Raw genomic sequence first — 20229 nt, forward strand, 5'->3', positions numbered from 1 at the left:
AGCCCGAAGGGTACCAGCTAAAAGAGACCCGAACAAAAACACTCCAAGACATATAGTTAGAATGATCGATGCTGCTGATAGAGACACAATACTGCAAGCAGCAAGGACAAAGAAGGAAATCACATACAAAGGAGCACCCCTTAGATTCACAGCAGATCTATCAGAGGAAACTCTCCAAACCCTAAGGCAGTGGCGAGATATAGTGAAAAAACTCACTGAAATGAATGCTTCACCAAAAATACTCTATTGAGCTAAACTCTAACTCAAAATCGAAGGAACAGTACACTATTTTCTAGACAAACAGCAGCTCAGGAACTTCATAGACTCAAAACCAAACCTAAAACAAGGGCTAAAGGGGCTACTATGAGACAAGACAAACCCTAGAACCAAAACAGACCCTTAGAGAAAGATGACACAAAACCCCATAACAATAATCTCTCTCAATGTCAATGGTCTAAATTCACCATTTATGATTGGCAAAATGAATACAGAGACAGAACCCAACATTCTGCTGTCTACAAGAAACTCATCTCAACAGTCAGAGAAAACACAGACTCAAAGTCAAAGGATGGAAAACAATCCTGCAAGAAAACAGCTCCTTCAAAAAACCTGAGGTGGCCATACTAGTATCAGACAACATCAATTTTGGGTTGAAAAAGATTAGAAGGGACAGAGAAGGCTATTTTCTCTTCATCAAGGGATACGTAAAAGAGGAAGAAATCACACTCTTAAATGTATACGCACCTAATGAGGGAACAGATAAATATTTAAAACAACTGCTAACAGATATTAAGGAGGACATTGCTAGCAACATAATAGTACTTGGAGACTTCAACATCGCCTTATCACCTCTGGATAGATCAACAAGAATAAAACCCAGCAATGAATCATTGGCTTTAAAAGAAAAAATAGAACAGAAAGGGCTTATAGACCTATACAGGGCCTTACACCCCAAAAAGAAAGAATACACATTCTTCTCCAGTGCACACGGAACATTTTCCAAAATAGACCATGTGATAGGACACAACACATGCCTCAAGAGAATCAGGAAGATAGAAATAGTATCAACCATCTTTTCAGACCATGATGCACTGAGGATAGAAGTGAATCACACACAGACACGGAGAACCAAATCAAACACCGGGAAATTAACAACTCAATGCTGAACAACGAGTGGGTCAAGAACGAAGTCAAGGACGAACTCAAAAGATATCTGGAAACAAATAAGAATGAATACATGAGCTACCAGAACCTATGGAATACAGCAAAAGCCGTATTAAGGGGAAAATTTATAGCTCTGCAAGCAAATCTTAGGTCTGTAGAAAAGATGCACATAAACAACTTGACCTCACAGCTCAAGACCTTAGAAAAGGATCAACAGAAAGAGCCTAAATCAGGCAGAAGGAAAGAGATCATAAAACTTAGAGCAGAAATCAATGACATGGAAAACAAAGAAACAATCCAAAAGATCAAGGAAACCAAGAGCTGGTTCTTCGAGAAAATAAACAAGGTAGATAAATCACTAGCAACACTCACAAAGAAACAGAGAGAGAACCCTAATAATCCGAATCAGAAATTAGAAGGGGGATCTCACAACAGAAACCAAAGAAATCCAAAAGATCATCAGAGATTACTTTGAAAGTCTGTATGCCACGAAACAAGAGAACCTAGAAGAAATGGATAAATTCCTGGACTGCTATAATCTCCCAATGCTGAGTCAAGAAGAACTAGAGTATCTGAATAGACCTATTAACTTCAAGAAAATCAAAACTGTAATCAAAAGTTTTCCCAAAAACAAAAGCCCAGGTCCAGATGGATTCACTAGCGAATTCTTCCAAACATTTAAAGAGGACCTACTGCCAGTCCTTCTCAAGCTTTTCTAGGAAATTGAAAAAATGAAAACTCTCCCAAACAGTTTCTATGAAGCCCATATCTCTCTAATACCAAAAGGAAACAAAGACACCACGAGAAAAGAAAACTACAGGCCGATATCCCTGATGAACACGGATGCGAAGATTCTCAACAAAATACTAGCTAACAGAATTGAACTACTCATCAAAAAGTTCATACACCATGACAAAGTAGAATTCATCCCGGAGATGCAAGACTGGTTTAACACTGAGAAATCAATCAACATAATCCACCATATCAACAAAAGAAAAGATAAAAATCATATGATCATATCAATAGATGCTTCGAAAGCATTTGACAAGATCCAGCACCCATTTATATGATGAAAACCCTAGCCAAAATGGGGATAGAGGGGACTTTCCTCAATATAGTAAACGCCATCTACCACAAGCCTACAGCAAGCTTCGTTCTCAATGGGGAAAAACTGAGAACATTGCCTCTAAGATCAGGGACGAGATAAGGATATCCACTCTCTCCACTGCTGTTCAATATAGTACTGGAAGTACTTGCAATAGCGATTAGGCAAGAAAATGATATTAGGGGCATCCAGGTAGGAAAGGAAGAAATCAAGCTCTCACTATTCGCAGATGATATGATACTATACTTAGAGAAGCCTAAAAGCTCTACCTAGAAACTTCTAGAAACAACAGACTTGTATAGTAAAGTTGCAGGCTATAAAATCAATACACTATTTCTCTATTTGCAATTTCCTATATGCAAATAGAGAAATAGAAGAAAGTGACATGAAGAAAACAATCCCGTTTACCATTGTGCCCCAGAAAATCAAGTACCTAGGAATCATCTTAACCAAGGAAGTAAAGGACCTGTACATAGAAAAATACAAAACGTTACTTCAGGAAATAAAGTAGGATACAAGGAAATGGAAAAATAACCCCTGATAATTGTTTGGGACAATTAACATTGTCAAAATTGCAATACTTCCCAAAGCACTATATAAATTCAATGCGATCCCTTTTAGGATACGCATGACATTCTTCAAAGAAATGGAGCAAACACTCCTGAAATTTATATGGAACAATAAGCCCCCACTAATAGCTAAAGCAATTCTTGGGAAAAAAGAAAATGGGAGAAATCACCTCCCTAACTTCAAACACTACTACAAAGCTGTAATAATTAAAACAGCATGGTACTAGAACAAAGGCAGATCTGTAGACCAATGGAACAGGGTTGAATATACTGACATCTCCTCCCAAGCATACGAGCATCTAATCTTCGTTAAGGGGTCAAAAAATGTGAAGTGGAGCAGGGAAAGCCTCTTTAACAAATTGTGCTAGCAAAACTGGACGGCTACATGCAAAAATTGGGCTCAGATTTCTGCCTAACTCCATGTAAAAAAGTAAGATCAAAGTGGATTAAAGATCTCAACAGCAGACAGGAATCCATAAGGTACATTGAGGAAAAAGTTGGCAAAACCCTCCATGACATAGAAGCTAATGGTGTCTTCAAAGATGTCACAGCACTGGCCAAGCAAGAGACAGCAGAGATAGACAAATGGGACTATTTTAAACTAAGTAGCTTCTGTACCTCCAAAGAAACAGTGACCAAAATACAAAGACAGTCTACAGAATGGCAAAGGATATTCGCCAAATACACATCCGATAAGGGGTTGATATCAAGGATATACAAACTACTGGTTGAACTCCACAAGACAAAAACATCCAACCCCATCAAAAAATGGGGAAATGAAATGAATAGAAACTTTCACAAAGAAGAAATCCGAATGCCTAAAACGCACATGAGAAAATGCTCCACATCATTAATCATCGGGGAGATGCAGATCAAAACCACAAAGAGATATCATTTCACACCACAGAGACTGGCCCAAATCCACAAGAACAAAAGCAACCGGTGGTGGAGCAGATGTGGTGAGAAAGGGACACTCCTTCACTGTTGGTGGGAATACCGACTGGTTCAGCCCTTTTGGAAAACAGTATGGATGATTCTCAAATATTAGAAATTGAGCTCCCATTTGATCCAGCAATACCACTCTTGGGAATATATCCCAGAGAGGCAAAAAAGTATAGTGGAAGTGACATCTGCAATTGTTTGTTCATTGCAGCACTCTTTACAATAGCCAGAAACTGGAAGAAACCTGAATGCCCAAGAACAGATGACTGGTTAATGAAACTTTGGTACATTTACACAATGGAGTGCTATGTAGCTGTTAGAAAAAATGAAGTCATGAAATTTACATACAAGTGGTACTACATGGAATGTATCACGTTAAGCGAAATGACTCAGAAAGAAAGCGATAGACATAGAAAGGTTGCATTCATCTGGGAAACATAAAGTAACAAAATAGGATTCTAACACCTAAGAATGGCTGAGATTAGTACCAGGAATTTTACTCCATGGCTGAGGACCAACCACACCTGCTAGGGGAAAAGGGAACTCAGATAGAGAAGGGAACACCAAATAAAGGGTGTTGGAAGGATCCTCCCAGGATGGGAGAAGCATGCTGAAAGTAGACTATAGACCAAACATGATTGTCACCCATTGCCTCTTTTGCAAACCAGAACACCCAATAAGAGAGAGAGAACAAAAGGGAATGTCCTGCCACAGAGACTGCGTGGGATGGGGGGGGATGGGGAGTGGGAGGGTTACTCGGATCTGTGGTGGTGGGAAATGGGCACTGGTGGAGGGATGGGTATTTGATAATTGTATAATTAAAACCCAAGCACAATAATGTGTAAGTCTGCAACTGTTCCTCATGATGTCTCACTATCAAAAATAAAAAATAAATAAATAAAAATAAATCAGGGACAGAAACATTTTTTTAATCGTTTTTTTTTTTTTTGGAGCCAATCCTCTGGTTCTCATAGTTTAACCTGGGCTCTGAGCTCAGGGATCCTCCCTGGGATGACTCGGGGAACCACATGAGGCACCAGGGAGGGACTGAACCTGGATTGGCCGCATGCAGGGCATACGCCTTAGCTGCTGCACTTTTACTCCAGTCTGACTTTTCTCTACGTTTGTGAATCAATAACGTAGCTGTTGTGCTTGTGTTTTATCCCTCTCTAATCAATGCGATTAATGTGTCAGGAGCACAGGTGGGAGAGCCTGGAAGCATGTCTCATCTATTTGGTATGAATCTGCGTGCACGTGTGTGTGTGTGTGTGTGTGTGTGTGTGTGTGTGTGTGTGTGTGTGTGTGTTTGGGAATGCAGATGAGCCCCCTCGCCTCTGCTGAGAGATACATAGAGAAGCAAAGGCAGAGCCATGACAGGCTCATAAAGAAGCCAGAAGAAGCTAAGCCTAGGTTCAGTTCCAGAATTGCTGGAATTAAAGCACAATTCCTGGAATTGAGTCATGACTTTCCCAAAGTGAGATAGCCACGGTAAGGTCAACTAAGAATTAATACTCAGATGCAGGTAGGGAAGCCATTCCCTATACAATCCTTCGGTAACTCTTATGCAACCCTTATGTAACTCCAACTTCTAACCAATCAGTTAAGTAAGAGTAGTGGAAAGCCCCTCAGACTATGGCCAAAAGGTTTTTCCATGGGAAGTCTCTGTTCTGTAATGCTTCAGAATAAAAGTCCTTCACCTTTGAGACTCAAAGCCACTTCCTCTGAGAAGGTTACAACGGTGTAAGTGAGCTGGAGTAGAACCCTAACTCGAACTAGCCAAGCTAGCCAATAAAAGCCCTTTGCTTATTGCATCGCAACTTGTCTTTATGTGATTTCTCTGGGGGAGATCTCAGCCTGGTATAACACCACCATGTTAGATAGATTTCCTATTACTATGAACTTCAACATCTATTTCCAAGAGTAATGCATGCTCCAGAGACTAGAAAGCCATCATGTTCCCACAGTGGGCCATCAGATTCACTCAAGCCACTGTAGTAAAGCTAATGATGTGCAAGAGACTCATGAGGTGCAGGTAGACTGCATGTATCTGAACAGTTCAGCATTGGTTGGAAGTTCCCTTTTTCCCTCAGCACCTCTGACACTGTTATTGTGCTCCCAGGTGATTCCTCACAGTTTCTGAGTCCAAGTCCTTGCTCCCATTTTTACACTAGATGTTGTCTGTCTGCTCAAGCACCTGTTGCTGGAGCTATCATCCTGGTCCCAATCCGGATCATTTGTGATTTCTGATCAACATCATCATGTTACCTAGTCTGGCATAGGTGCCAAGGAAGAACACCTACACCGATATTACTGTTTTCATGTCCCTTAAAACTATCTGCTTTTATCATAGCAGCTCTAGCTCCAGAGAACCTCATTCCCTTGATGGTACGTGAATGATTTTGCCTCTGTTATTTCTTCACAGTTAACTGAAGATGGTTTTGCTTGGTGTATGTCATAACGAAAGATATTGTAAGATCTTGGAACGTGGACTATAATAAGTTAATATTTGCAGTTGCATCCAATTTCAGGATAAAATTGCAGAACTGATGACTTCTTTGAAAAAAACTGAGAGTATGACAGTGATTCATAAATATAGAAATATTAATGCACATGCCTTGCAGTTAATCAATCTCAGCTCAATTTCCGGTACCCACCTGCTGTGCCCAGAGATATCCTACTTATCACAGGACTGGCTAGGGCCTCTAGGGGATTTCCAGCTTCCAACAAGGACAGCCTCAGGGAATTGTTTGGGGAGGGGAATGGGAACAGAAATTAGGCTTACTACCTGTTTCAGCCTTAAAGTGAAGTCTGTTATAGTCCTGCTCTAAACCTCACAATCCATATTTACTTGACTTGAGCCTCAGTTGCCCTTTCTTCCTGTCAGTCTGAGATCAGAGTCCTGACAAGGGACTGTATGGACCCAGCGCAAGCTGTAAGCAACCCTGGCATCGTGATGGGCCAGGCCAAGTGTCATAATAGCACTGTAGCACTGTCCTGCCATTGTTCATCAATTTGCTTGAGTAGGCACCAGTAAAGTTTCCATTGTGAGACTTGTTACTGGTTTTGGCATATCAAATCTGCCACGGGGAGCTTGCCAGACTCTGCCATATGGACGGGATACTCTTGGTAGCTCTCTGAGAGGGACAGAAGAATCGAACCAGGGTTGGCCATGTACAAGGCAAATGCCCTATCCCCTGTGCTATTGCTCCAGCCATAATACCTAACTATAAATTAAGAGCACAGTCACCAGGTGACAATAAAAAGTTGGACAGAATGGAACAAGCGAATTTATTCTACGACGCAATCAAAATAACTTAAAAAACTAAAAAAAAAAAAACAAACCAATAATCAAAACAGAGTGACCTGTGGTGTGGAATCACAGTTTCCATTATCTAGGACTTTAGAGCAAATTCAAATTTCTGTTCGGGATAAGGCACAGGAGGTTAGAGTCGATGACAGGGAAGATTCTGGAGGAGAAATTGACAGGATTCTCCTGATCATTGTATCTGCTCTTTGGGGAATAAATAGAAGAAAAATTTCAAATGTCCAAGGTCTTGGCCCACAGGGGAAATGATCACTCGGGACTAGAATTGAGTGTTGAAAATAGGTAAAGTATATACATGATCTACTTTCAGTATCTGTATATAATGCCAGAAAGGAAAGATGAGAGAGAGAGAGAGAGAGAGAGAGAGAGAGAGAGAGAGAGAGAGAGAGAGAGAGACTGATGGTGGAAAATGCACTGGTTAATGGAGACAGGGTTTAGAAAATTTTATGACTAAACCAACCAACCAACCAACAAAATAACCAAAACCAGAACCAACCAACCAAAAAAAAGTATACAAGCACTTACGTTGTTTGAATGCTATAGAAAAGGGAAAAAAAGAAGTTTGGGAAAATACTGATAGATTTTTTAAAAATTAATTATTATTATTATTTTTCTTCTTTGCTGTTTAGGTCACACCCGGCAGTGCACAGGTGTTGCTCGTGGCTCTGCACTCAGGAATTACTTCTGTTGGTGCTCGTGGGACCCTATGGGATGTTGGGTATTGAACCAGGGTCGGTCGTGTGCAAGGCACACGCACTACCCACTGTGCTATAGCTCCAGCTCCTCTGATAGATTTTTAAAATTTCATGCAACAAATAAGTAAATAAAGCAAAAAATTTCTAACATAGTCCATTGTACATCCATATAAGGAAACCATTTACAACAGGAGTTATTTAAAGAAGGAAGAGCTCCACAATAGAAAATGAAAAGGTTGGTATTTACTGAGAAAAAGGATATAGTTCTAGATTTTAATGTTGGTGTGTATTTTTATCAGTTTGCATGATTAATACAACACTTTAGATGTCCTAGTCAAAAATCCTAGATTAAAAATGAGAAGAGACTCAACTTTGATATAGTATTTAAAATTGGAGACCCATGAAGCAAAGTGCCCAAGTAAACTGAGATGCAGGTCCTTCTGTGCCTCCTAATTTCTGAATTGCATCCCCTTCTTCACGTGCTTCTGTTAGGGAGCCCTCAGGGACTGGGCTAACAAGGAACAATGGCTCTCACCTTGGGTCCTGTGATTGATCCCTCAAGGTCATGGAGGAGTAAAAAGGGGTCAACCCTGCAGCCATGGAGGGTATTTCTCAGTGAGGCTCCTACTTGTGTCCCTTTCAGCAACATCACTTGTGTGGGCACATGCCCTACAATACCGCCTTCGCTGTCTTGAGCACAGAGTCTCAGCTCTTATCAATCACAAGGAAGGAGAGAGCGAGGGGCCCCAGCTCCAAGCATGAGCCCGCAGAGACCCACCAGAGATCAGTGAGTGGTGAGGGGGATGCTGGGTGGGGGATGCTGGTCCTGACTTTTGTCTCTTCACTCAGACAAGTAGGACACGGAAACAGACATGGGGGTCATCATGTGCATTGTTTCCACGCAGACACATGAGGAGCCCATGTTTTCTTTTCCTGTTGGGGGTTTCAGATCTCTTGTGAGGAATCCTGCTTCTCTCTCTAGCAGTACTTCTTGCTTCCATTAGCTTGGCCCAATTGCACTAAATAAAGAGAATCTTTCCCAATTCTTCCACAGACAAGGAAAATGTTCAGGGATCAGGGGATGCTCATTACTGTGTTGAAGGAAGAGGAACAATAATATCATTGCTGGTGGCTTCCTGTGAGCCCCTTTGAATGGTGTGCATGTAATTTTACATTGTCTCTGCAGACTTCTGGCAGTTCTCAGGGGACTGTATGGGATGCTGGAGTCGAACTCAGGTAGGCTGTGTGCAAGGCAAACGCTCAACATACTGTGCTATCGCTCCAGCCCCTCGGCCAGCAAATTATTAATGTGTTCCTATAGTTTTAACTAAAAAATTGAGTTTACACCTGTTTGTTTGCCTTCCCAAATTTCTGAAAGTAAAAGCTCTTTGTATATGTCCTCCTTCCTGCCAGCTTGCGTTTTTATTAAAGTCTTGAGCACAGTTGGAGATAATTAGAGAAGTTTTTATTGGCTTATATTTTTATTTGTAACAAATTGAACAAAATTTCGGTTTCTTTTGGTTATCATTAATGCATGATCTACATAGCTCTTAGCAAAAGATAATTTTTTTTCTTTTTGGGTCACACTTGGCACAGGGGTTACTCCTGGTTAATGCACTCAGGAATCACTCCTGTTGGTACTCGGGGGACCACATGGGATGCTGGGAATCAAACCCGGGTCTTATACATGAAAAGCAAACACCATACCCTCTCTCCTATCGCCCCAGTCCCAAAAGATAACATTTTTCATAAAAAGAGTTCGTGAGGGTTGGGCGATAGTACAATGGGTAGGGTGCTTCCTTGCATAGACCTGACCTGGATTGGATATTCAGCACCCTATAGGGTCTTCCAAGCCCTTCCAGGAGTGACATTTGAGTATAGAGACAGAAGTAAGCCCAGAGCAGAGCCGGGTATGGCACCCCCCAAAAAACCAACAAAAAGTGGTGAATTATCTCTTAGGAAAGGCTGAACATGGAAAAAGTTCAGCAAGGCAGGTGGTAGAAAGGATCCCTATATAAAGGTATAAAGGACAGATCCACCCAAAATATTGAAGTTACCTTTTGACAGTAAATGTGAGATGTACGTGTTGAGCTCTGTGTAGTGCTCATTTTAACAGGACTCTACTGCTCTGTCTCTTGTAGTGTTTTCCACCACATGGAAGCAGAGAATCTCACGGGAAGTATGGAATTTATTCTGCTAGGATTTTCAGAAGCCCCTCATATTTGGGCTTTTCCTCCTCATGTACCTGATCACTGTGCTCGGAAATCTGCTCCTCATCGTGGCATCCATCACGGACTCCCACCTCCACACGCCCATGTACTTCTTCCTGTCCAACCTGTCCTTTGCAGACATCTGCTTCACCTCTACCATCATCCCCAAGATGCTGGTGAACATCCAGACTCAAAGCAAAGCCATCACCTTTGATGGATGCATTACCCAGATGTATTTTTTCATACTGTTTGCAACATTGGACAACTTCCTTCTGACAGTGATGGCCTATGACGGCTTTGTGGCCATCTGCCAGCCGCTGCATTACACAGTCATCATGAAATCGCGACTCTGTGGATCCCTGGTTCTGTTAAGCTGGGTCATCAGTGCTCTGCGTTCCTTGTTGAACTCCTTATTGACGTTGCATCTGTCCTTCGGTACAGAACAGGAAATCCCTCACTTTTTCTGTGACCTCAAAGAAGTGGTCCAAGTTTCTCATTCTGACACCCTTCTTAATGTCACAGTGATGTATTTGGAAGCTTTGCTTCTGGCAGGTGGTCCCTTTGCTTGCATCCTTTACTCTTACTCTAAAATCATTGCCTCGGTTCGTAGCATCTCATCGACTCAGGGAAAGTATAAGGCATTTTCCACCTGTATGTCTCATCTGTCTGTGGTCTTGCTGTTTTATGGTACAGCCCTTGGAATATACCTGAGCTCTGCTGTTCCTCATAGTTCACAATCTAACACAATAGCCTCAGTGATGTTCACTGTGGTCACCCCCATGCTGAACCCCTTTATCTACAGTCTGAGGAACAAGAACTTACAGATGGCGCTGAAAAAAATCTTTCGGACAAAAATTTAAAAACGGTCAGTTTTTCCTGTGATGAAAACTCCTAGATTTCCAGTAGCAGTAATGAGAACTAGAACTAGCATTTAAAAGATTTTTGTAATAGCATTTGTAATATTTATCAAATTTTATCAATTTAGTTATCTCAATATCCATATAAATTAATTTGATTCTTTCCATTAAGGTTTCTTTTTAATTACTATGGAGATTTTGTTTTACATTTTCACATGTTTTGTCTTATTTTTTCCCCAAATATTGATCTAGTGTGGGCTGGAGCGATAGCACAGTGAGTAGGGCGTTTGCCTTGCACGGAGCCAACATGGCCGACCCGAGTTCGATTCTTCCGCCCCTCTCGGAGAGCCCGGCAAGCTACCGAGAGTATCTCGCCCGCCCGCCAGAGCCTGGCAAGCTCCCCATGACGTATTCGATATCCCAAACACAGTAACAACAAAATCTCCAATGGAGATGTTACTGGGCCCGCTCGAGCAAATTGATCTGGTGTATTAAAATTTGTCTCGACTCCAATTCGAGTAGGCTTGGAGGTCTCAGCCCCGGAACCCGCTTGGCTTTGTCCCTCTGCCAGTACCTTCATGGGTGCGGAGAGTGGTCTCAGCATGGTGGTGGCTGGTCCTGGAGGTCTTCGGCTGCCGTAGCCCTTCATGGGTGCGGAGAGTGGTCTCAGCATGGTGGTGGCTGGTCCTGGAGGTCTTCGGCTGCTGTAGCCCTGGTCGGGGCGGGGAGGAAAGCTCAACCCGCTCCCCTCCAAGGGACTCCAGGAAGGAACACCCAGGCACGGGGGCAGAGACTGCACTGAGCATCTTCCACCCAGATCCTCCAAATTCCAGTAGGCGGGGGTCACACCCACCACCTGGCCCCCTGGCGCCATGTAATCCCATCAGCGGCCAAGACTCAGAGACTATAAAATCCAGATCCCGGACGAGAACAGTGCAGTCTCTGCCCCCGCGCCTGGGTGTTCCTTCCTGGAGTCCCTTGGAGGGGAGCGGGTCGAGCTTTCCTCCCCGCCCCGACCAGGGCTCCGGCAGCCGAAGACCTCCAGGACCAGCCACCACCATGCTGAGACCACTCTCCGCACCCATGAAGGTACTGGCAGAGGGACAAAGCCACGCGGGTTCCGGGGCCGAGACCTCCAAGCCTACTCGAATTGGAGTCGAGCATCTTCCACCCAGATCCTCCAAATTCCAGTAGGTGGGGGTCACACCCACCACCTGGCCCCCTGGCGCCGTGTAATCCCATCAGCGGCCAAGACTCAGAGACTATAAAATCCAGATCCCAGAACCGCGCGGCCGCATTCGCGGCCGCGCGACATCTTAACAGAACTTTTTTTTATGACATCTTATTGTCTTATTTCTACTTTGGACAAACTTGCAGGCTATCGAATGTAGCCTGCCCACAGGGCAGAGTCTGGCAAACTCCCCGTGGCGCACCAAATATGCCAAATACCAGTAACAATGATGGGTCTCACTCTCCTAAATAGCCTTGAATATAATCTCAGGGCTAGGATGAAAGAGACGTTACTGGGGCCTGCTCGAGGCAATCGACGAATAACAGGATGATGAAATGAAAAATGAAAATTAAAATTTGTCATTTACATTATAGTTTATTTATTTAAAATAACTTATCCAAATGACAATGACAATACTATGGTCACGGTACTCCCGTTGTTCATCGATTTGCTCGAGTGTGCCCAGTAATGTCTCCATCGTGAGACTTGTTACTGAGTTTGGCATATTGAATACGTCATGGGAAGCTTGCCAGGGTTTGCCGTTCAGGCGAAATACTCTCGGTAGCTTGCCGGACTCTCTGAGAGGGGAGGAGGAACGACAATACTAAGTATGTTTTATTGAATTTGCTTAGAATAATAATAACACACTATTGGAAAAATGATAATTTGCAAGCAGTTTATATAACAAAAGCAAAAGTTGAACACAATTTACTTACTTCATTTGTTAACCCCGTTATCTACAGTTTCAGGAGGAGCAAAGACATTTTGAGGTCTCTGAAAATTCTCTTTGGGATAAAAATAGTTGTCATTCTCTTGAAATATTTGCCAGTTGTTCCTAGATGAAAAATTTCTAATTTTTCAGGTATCAGAATATGAAAAAAAGGAATTTCTAATTCTTCCCCTCCATAGTTTAGTAGTTGCATCATTTTAATTAATTTTTTTAGAATTTTCAATACTTAATATCAACTGCTAAGTACCTTTATCATTATTATTTTTAAATTAAGCTTTGTGCATTCCCTGGTAGTGGCATATTTTCTTCCTGAACTTTAAAAATCCTGAATTTTTCTCACAAGTCTCTAAAATATCTTGAAACTTCTATTATATTATGGACTCTATACATTTCTTGAGAAAAACTTATTCTGACCAAAGATATCCTGCCAAACAAAAACAAAATTTTGTTTTTGTCAGTAATAAAGCAATGATGCAGAATTCTCATTTAAAAATAACCAAATTTGCCAACAATCAGTATATAAGTTATAAAAGTTAAACTCTGGCCCACATTTATAATTTATGCTTCACACTCATTTCTATGACCCTGATTTAATTGTTCTTTCTGATAATGTAGACAATTTCTTCTGAGGTGATTGTTATTTGTACCCACCACTCTGTTAGAAGATAGTATTTTATAGATATATCCCTAAAGATTCTACTCAAAATGGTGGGAAATAATAAGAAAATATATTAAATTGCAGGATAAATCACAATATATCTGTTCCATTTTTGTATTAAATCATTGAGCCACATGAAAACTAAGTAAATTCATCTGTTTTATTGATCCATTTTAATTTAGAGTGTGCTGCAATAAAATATTTAATAATAAAGTCACCAAAGATATGAGAAACGATGCACTCTGACACTTAAGTTTTAATCTGATCTCTTCAATATGGGATCAATTTATTTGTGCATTGTAAAGAAGATACAATGTTTAACTTGATGTAATACTTAAAGCTATGAAAAAACTCAGTTAATCCTACCAAAATAAGACTATAGTAATAGGAAAATACAAAACAATTCTATGATGGTTATGCAGAATCTCAGAAGACCCAAACGAGGCAAGGCCATCCTGAAGGAGAACAAAGCTAGAGACATTACACTTCAAGTTTCTGTATTTTTATAAAACTATAGTAATTTAAAAAGAGCAATTGCTATAAACAGAATAGGCAAATAGAACACACCCAAAATCCTGAAATGAATCCATGCTGCTATGAGCAATTAATTTTATGGACTATGTGCTTTTTGTTTATTTTATTTTTCGAAATTAAAAGCCCACATAAAGAATTAAAAGTCAACATATTGGCATAGCATTTAAAATTTTTAAATTTATTTTAAATTTTATAAAGCAGTTCACAATATTTGATTACTTTCAATATTTGAACACCAATCTCACCAACATTGCACCTTCCCACCACCCCTATTTTGGATGTTTCCAACAGAAACCCCAACCCCTGCCCCAAAGCAGAACAGAAATAATGTATTTTGTATTATTTGTTATGAAAAACCAAATGCACCCCCAAAGTAGTTTCCTTAGAGGAAAGAGTGTGAAGGTTGTTGTATTTCACGCAGGGGCCATCAAGTCCGTCTATAAGTTCTATAAGAGATTACCAACATGTTGTTAAAGGTTGAGTCTTGTCTGCATATGTGTGTGTGTGTGTGTGTGTGTGTGTGTGTGTGTGTAAAAAATATTTCCCTCTAAAGTTGGTTGCCTCCTACTTTAAAACCCATCAAATGTGGTAAGCTACTCTTGGTGTATGGGCGGTGTGAGGTATGAGACTTGGAGATCGGGATTAGGTTCACTTGAGGCTCGGCCCAAGCATTTGGAGAGCGTCCATGAGCCTGGCAGAGGTTGAGTTCTGGAGGTTGTCGGCTGCCGGGGCAGGGTCCCTTGGGGCGGGGAGGGGTCTCCCCCACCCCCTCCGGAGTGCCCCAGTGAAACCTGGCATAGCAATTCATATCACAGGAAAACGTAAATATTGGAATTCTCGCTAAGTTGTCGCTTGTAATCTTTCACACATTTTGATTCTTCTGCAATATTTTCCACTTGTATGCCATTGGGGGTATATCTGAAAGCAAAATGTTACTGGTTTTCAAAATACGATTGTACTCCCCCCAATACCCCCTGCCAGTATCTACTTTGACTCCCATTTCATAGCTGGTAGCACTATTTTTTTTTATGTGTATGTGCGTGTAGGGGGTGGGGGACATACACAGCTGTGCTCAAGGCTCTCTCCTGGTGATGCCTGGGAACTGTCTTTGGTGCAGGAATCAAATCCTAGTGAGCTCCATGCAAGGTGAGCACTTTATCTACTGTGCTATTTTGCTCTAGCCTGGCAACACTTTTCGATTGATTATTTAATTGCAATTTTAAAATTATTGATTTTTTTATAGTTCAGACAACATGATTTTTTTTATTAGTGAATCACTGTGAGGTACAATTACAGACTTACAAACTTCTGTGCTTGCATTTCAGTCAGACAATGGTCGAGTATCCATCCCTCCACCAGTGCCCATTTTCTACCACCAATGGTCCCAGCATCCTTCCCACCCTGTCCCCCTCCCCCCTCCCAGCCTCTGTAGCAGGGCATTCCCTTTTGCTCTCTCTCCCCTTTTGGGTGTTGTGGTTTGCAATAGTGGCCATCATGTTCGGTCTATAGCAGGCAGCTTGATTTTAATTGTGCTCAGTGTATGGTTTTAATGTACACAGTTATGGCACCATATTACTACAAATGCACAAGAACCCCCACCAATGTCCTGATGTGGGCAGTAGCATTTTGACATCAAAGCTCATGCACTCTGGAGTGAAAATAAAACTTCGAAAATTGAGGCTGGGAGAACTGGTTATTCAATTTCAAAAGAATGAACTAGAGTTTCTTTCATGCACAACTCACAACCATTATCTCTAAGGGATCAAAGACTTCCAAATAATTACTTCTGCATAATTACTAAAATCATAAAATGCCAAAGACAGCATCTAGGAAAAAAATCTACCTGACAATAGTGTTAGAAATATTTTATGCAATGATATAAAATCAAACAACAAAAGTGACAATAAAAAAATGAAACAAAATGGAGCAAAACATTTATTCTACAATGCAACCAAAATAATTTATTTTGCTTTTTGGATCACACCCAGCGATGCATAGGGGTTACTCCTGGCTCTACACTAAGGAATTACTCCTGCCAGTGCTCAGGGGACCATATGGGATGTTGAGAATAGAATTTGCGTCTGCCATGTGCATGGCAAATGACCTACCTACTGTGCTACTGCTCCAGCTTCCCAAAATAATTTTTTAAATGGGGCAACCTGGAGTTTGGAATCACTGTTTCTATTATCTGAAATTTAATTGAATTTAATCACTTAATCACTTCCCGTTAGTCGTCGATTTGCTCGAGCGGGTGCCAGTAACGTCTCCATTTGTCCCTGTCACGTGCTAGTGTAGCCCAATGGCATCTGTTCGCTCTGGGAACATGAAGAGCCTCAAACCGATTGTTCATGATCTTCACGAAGAAGTCTGACCATCTGGTAGGTGGGCGGCCACGCGGTCTTTTGACATCTTGTGGAATTCAGTCAGTAACAGCTCTAGTCCAGCAGTCATCTTTAAATCTCATTACATGACCAGCCCATCTGATTTTTGACACCTTGGCAAATGAGACAGCGTCCCTGATTCTTGATCGTCGACGGATGTTGGAACTCCAGATTTTTTCTCTCATTTGAGTGAAACGTGATATTCCAAGCATAGCTCTTTCTATTCTTCTTTGGGAGACCTGAATAGCATTCTCATCCTGTTTGCATAGGGCCCAGGTCTCTGAGGCATATGTTAATACAGGAAGAACAGTGGAATCAAAGAGATGTGCCCAGAGCCGGAGGTTCTTCATCCTCTTAGCTATTTCTTCGACGTTCTTGAAGGCGTTCCAAGCCGCTCTCTTCCTCCTGCGCAGCTCGGGTGCCAGGTCATTTGTCATGTTGACTTCTCTACCTAGGTACACATAGCTGTTGCATTCGGAGATGGTCGTTCCATTGAGAGTGATTGGGGCATCAGGAACAAGGCTGTTTCTCATAAACATTGTCTTCGTAAGATTCAGCTGTAGTCCTACCTTTCGGCCAGCATTTGTGCCACTTGGCTGATGTTTGGTGTTATTAAAACAATATCATCAGCAAAGCGGAGGTGGTGTAATTGCCGACCATCTATGTTCACTCCCATTCCTTCCCATTCCAGTCCTCGCATGATGTTCTCGAGGGTGGCACTGAAGAGTTTCAGTGAAATGGTATCACCCTGCCGAACCCCTCTCTTGACATCAACGATCACTTCTTTGTAGAATGGTGAGATCCTGGTAGTGAATCCGCAATACAGCTCACGGAGGATCCTGATGTATTGGGCTTGAATGCCCTGATTGGCTAGGGCTTCAATGACTACTTCCGTCTCAACAGAATCAAAGGCCTTCTTTAAATCAATGAACGTTAAACAGAGCGGCATCTTGAACTCCCGAGAAACCTCAATGAGCTTGGTTATTGTGTGGATATGGTCGATGGTGCTGAATCCTTAGCGGAACCTGGCTTGCTCGCATGGTTGTCCTTCATCTAGTGTTCTGCCAATCCTATTTAGGATGACTCGAGTGAACAACTTGTAGATGACAGACAATAGGCAGATCGGGCGATAGTTGCCAATGTCATGGATGTCTCCCTTCTTGAACAGTAGTACGGTCCTGCTGGTTTTCCATTGGGACGGAACCTTGCATTCATACAGGTAGCGAGTGAATTGCTGAGCCAGTATATTGATGAGTACTGATGGCAGGTTCTTCAGGTGTTCAGGTCTGACCTAGTCTGGGCCGGGTGCTGCTGTTTGTTTCTTTACCGACGAAATGGCGTGTCGGATTTCGGAAGGGAGAATGTCGGGATCGACATATCCATCCTGTGGAATTTGGTATGTCGGCAAGTGGACAGGGCTATCAAAGAGATTTGAGTAGAAGTCATGGATAATCTTCTCCATTGCCGTTCTGGAGGATGTGATGGATCCATCAGGACGTCGGAGGGCAGTCATCTTGGTCTTGTAGTTGGCGAAGGACAGGTGGGCCTTACGAATACTTTTCCCGGCTTCTGCCACATCTACCAGTACTTCTGCTCTTCTCTCTTTGAGGTCTTCCTTGATCGCATCTCTGCACTGCTTTTTGAGCTCAGACGTTAGCTTGCGGTTGCCTGAGGCATGCGCCAAACCACGCTGGTGAATTAGCTCAAGAGTTTTCGAAGACAGGCTTTTTTTGTGGCTATCTCTCTCTTGGCATTCCTTGCACATTCATGGAGGTGCTGAACCTGTCGATCGTATTCTTCGTCAATGTTGTGAACAATGGCATCTTCCCATGTTGCCGCAATAGTGCCAAAGAGTTCCCAGTTGGTGGTCATTCTGGGAGTTCTCTTTTTGAACTTTGCAGCCCTTTCTCCCTGCTCTGTGAAGTAGAATTTTGCATGAAGGAGACGGTGGTCCGATCCCATTCGAAATTTTGGGACAACAGCGACATCGGTCAGGCAAAACCGTCGATTGAATATGATGTGGTCTATTTCGTTGTGGAATCATCCACCGGGAGACTCCCATGTCCAACGTTTAGATTCTGCCTTCTGGAACTGTGAGTTACCATGGATGGTCTTGATCGACATGATGAACTCAGTCTCTCACCCTGTTCGTTCCATTCTAGGCCATGGGTCCCGATGTGAAATTTTTCAGCTGATCTTCTCGGTCCTATCTTGTCATTAAAATCACCCACGATGATCTTGTAGAAGGTGTGGTCTTCTTTATAGAACTTCTCCAGCTCCATGTAGAACTTCTCGATTTCTCTTTCATCATAATGAGATGTTGGTGCGTAGACAACGAAGATAGAAACTGCAGGCAGTGAGCCACATCTATTCAGATGTAAACGTACGATTCGGGTTGTTAGGCATTTGAATGAATCAATGCGCTTGGCCAAGTTTGTGTTGACAAGGACACCGACGCCTCCGACACCTCTTTTATCTCATGTTCCGAGGAAAATTCTTCTCCAGTGTCGAAAACGGCATGGTGAGATTCGTGCTTTCTTGTCTTGGTCAGACCAATGATGTCGTACTTGATCATTCGCGCTTGTACCATCAGGTCCTCGATGGATGTATCTGATGCTAGCGTACGTGCATTGAAAGTACAGATGATCATTTTTGTCTTCCTTCGTTGTGGCAGCCTAGTTCGGTCTTGAGATTTTGTCGGCCTCTCCTTTCTCATCCTTCTCAGTGCTGCCATGTTGGTGAAGCCTTCAGGGTCAGGTGAATGAGACCAGTTGTAGTTACTGGTTTCGGCATATCGAATACACAACGGATAGCTTGCCAGGCTCTTCCGTGCGGGCGGAATACTCTCGATAGCTTGCCAGTCTTTCCGAGAGGGATAGAGGCTTTTGGGGTGACCTCTAATCACCCTTGTAGGTGTTACCATATTTGAACCCTATCAAATATGGTACGACAATTCCGGAAGATGGGTATTTAGTGCCTTATGATCTGTAGCGCGGCCGCTTTGTGGCCACGCGGGTCCGGAAAGTGTTTTGGAGTGTGGCGACGGCTGGGTAGTGGAGGTAGTGTCGATAGTGGAAGTCGGCCGGTGGGGTATTTATCTGGGTAGGGTGGGTCTTCTGTGTGCAATCCGATCCCTGGGTGGTTGATGAGCAGACAGGGCAGGGTAGGGTGGGGCTCCTGATTAGAATCCCTTTGTCACCTGTGGTTGGTGGGAGCAAGCAGAGACACTACCTCTACTACCCAGCCATCGCCACACTCCAGGACGCTTTCCAGACCCGTGTGGCAGCTCTGGCCCAGACTCACGCACGACTGAAGACCCACAGAACAAAATAAGCGGAACTCTCTGAGACCTTGGACTCCAGCTCAGCAGACCCAGAGACAGAGTTTCTCTTACTTGAATTTATTTAGAATAATTTTTTCTTTTTTTTTGGCTTTTTGGGTCATCTGAGTGCAGTGATGCTCTGCACTCAGGAATTACTCCTGGTGTGCTTGTGGGACCCATATGGATGCCGGGGATCAAACCTGGATTGACTGCGTGCAAAGCAAATGGCCTACCCAATGTACCATCTCTCTGACCCTATCTGGAATTTTAGAGCAAACTCAAATTTATGTTTTTGATAAGGTATCTGCACTTAGATATTGACAGAAAGAGGAATTCATGCAGGAGAAATGAACAGGATTCACCTGATCATCCTAACTGCTCTTTGGGGAATAAATAGGAGAAAACTTTCATTTGTCCGGGGCCATGGCCCACAGGGAAATTATGTGTTAGTGGGCACAATAACTAGATGGCAAGGTGCCTAATGAGCAGACACGGGGTGGTAAATA

General features: G+C 42.6%; 1 pseudogene; it reads left to right on the forward strand.

Moving 5' to 3' along the window:
* The first annotated feature begins 9954 nt into the window (after positions 1–9954).
* On the forward strand, positions 9955–10870 carry LOC130022452 (olfactory receptor 7A10-like; annotated as a pseudogene).
* The last annotated feature ends 9359 nt before the right edge of the window (positions 10871–20229 follow it).

This window comes from Sorex fumeus, unplaced genomic scaffold (genome assembly GCF_029834395.1).
Source record: "Sorex fumeus unplaced genomic scaffold, SorFum_2.1 ptg000019l, whole genome shotgun sequence".
Lineage (NCBI taxonomy): Eukaryota > Metazoa > Chordata > Mammalia > Eulipotyphla > Soricidae > Sorex > Sorex fumeus.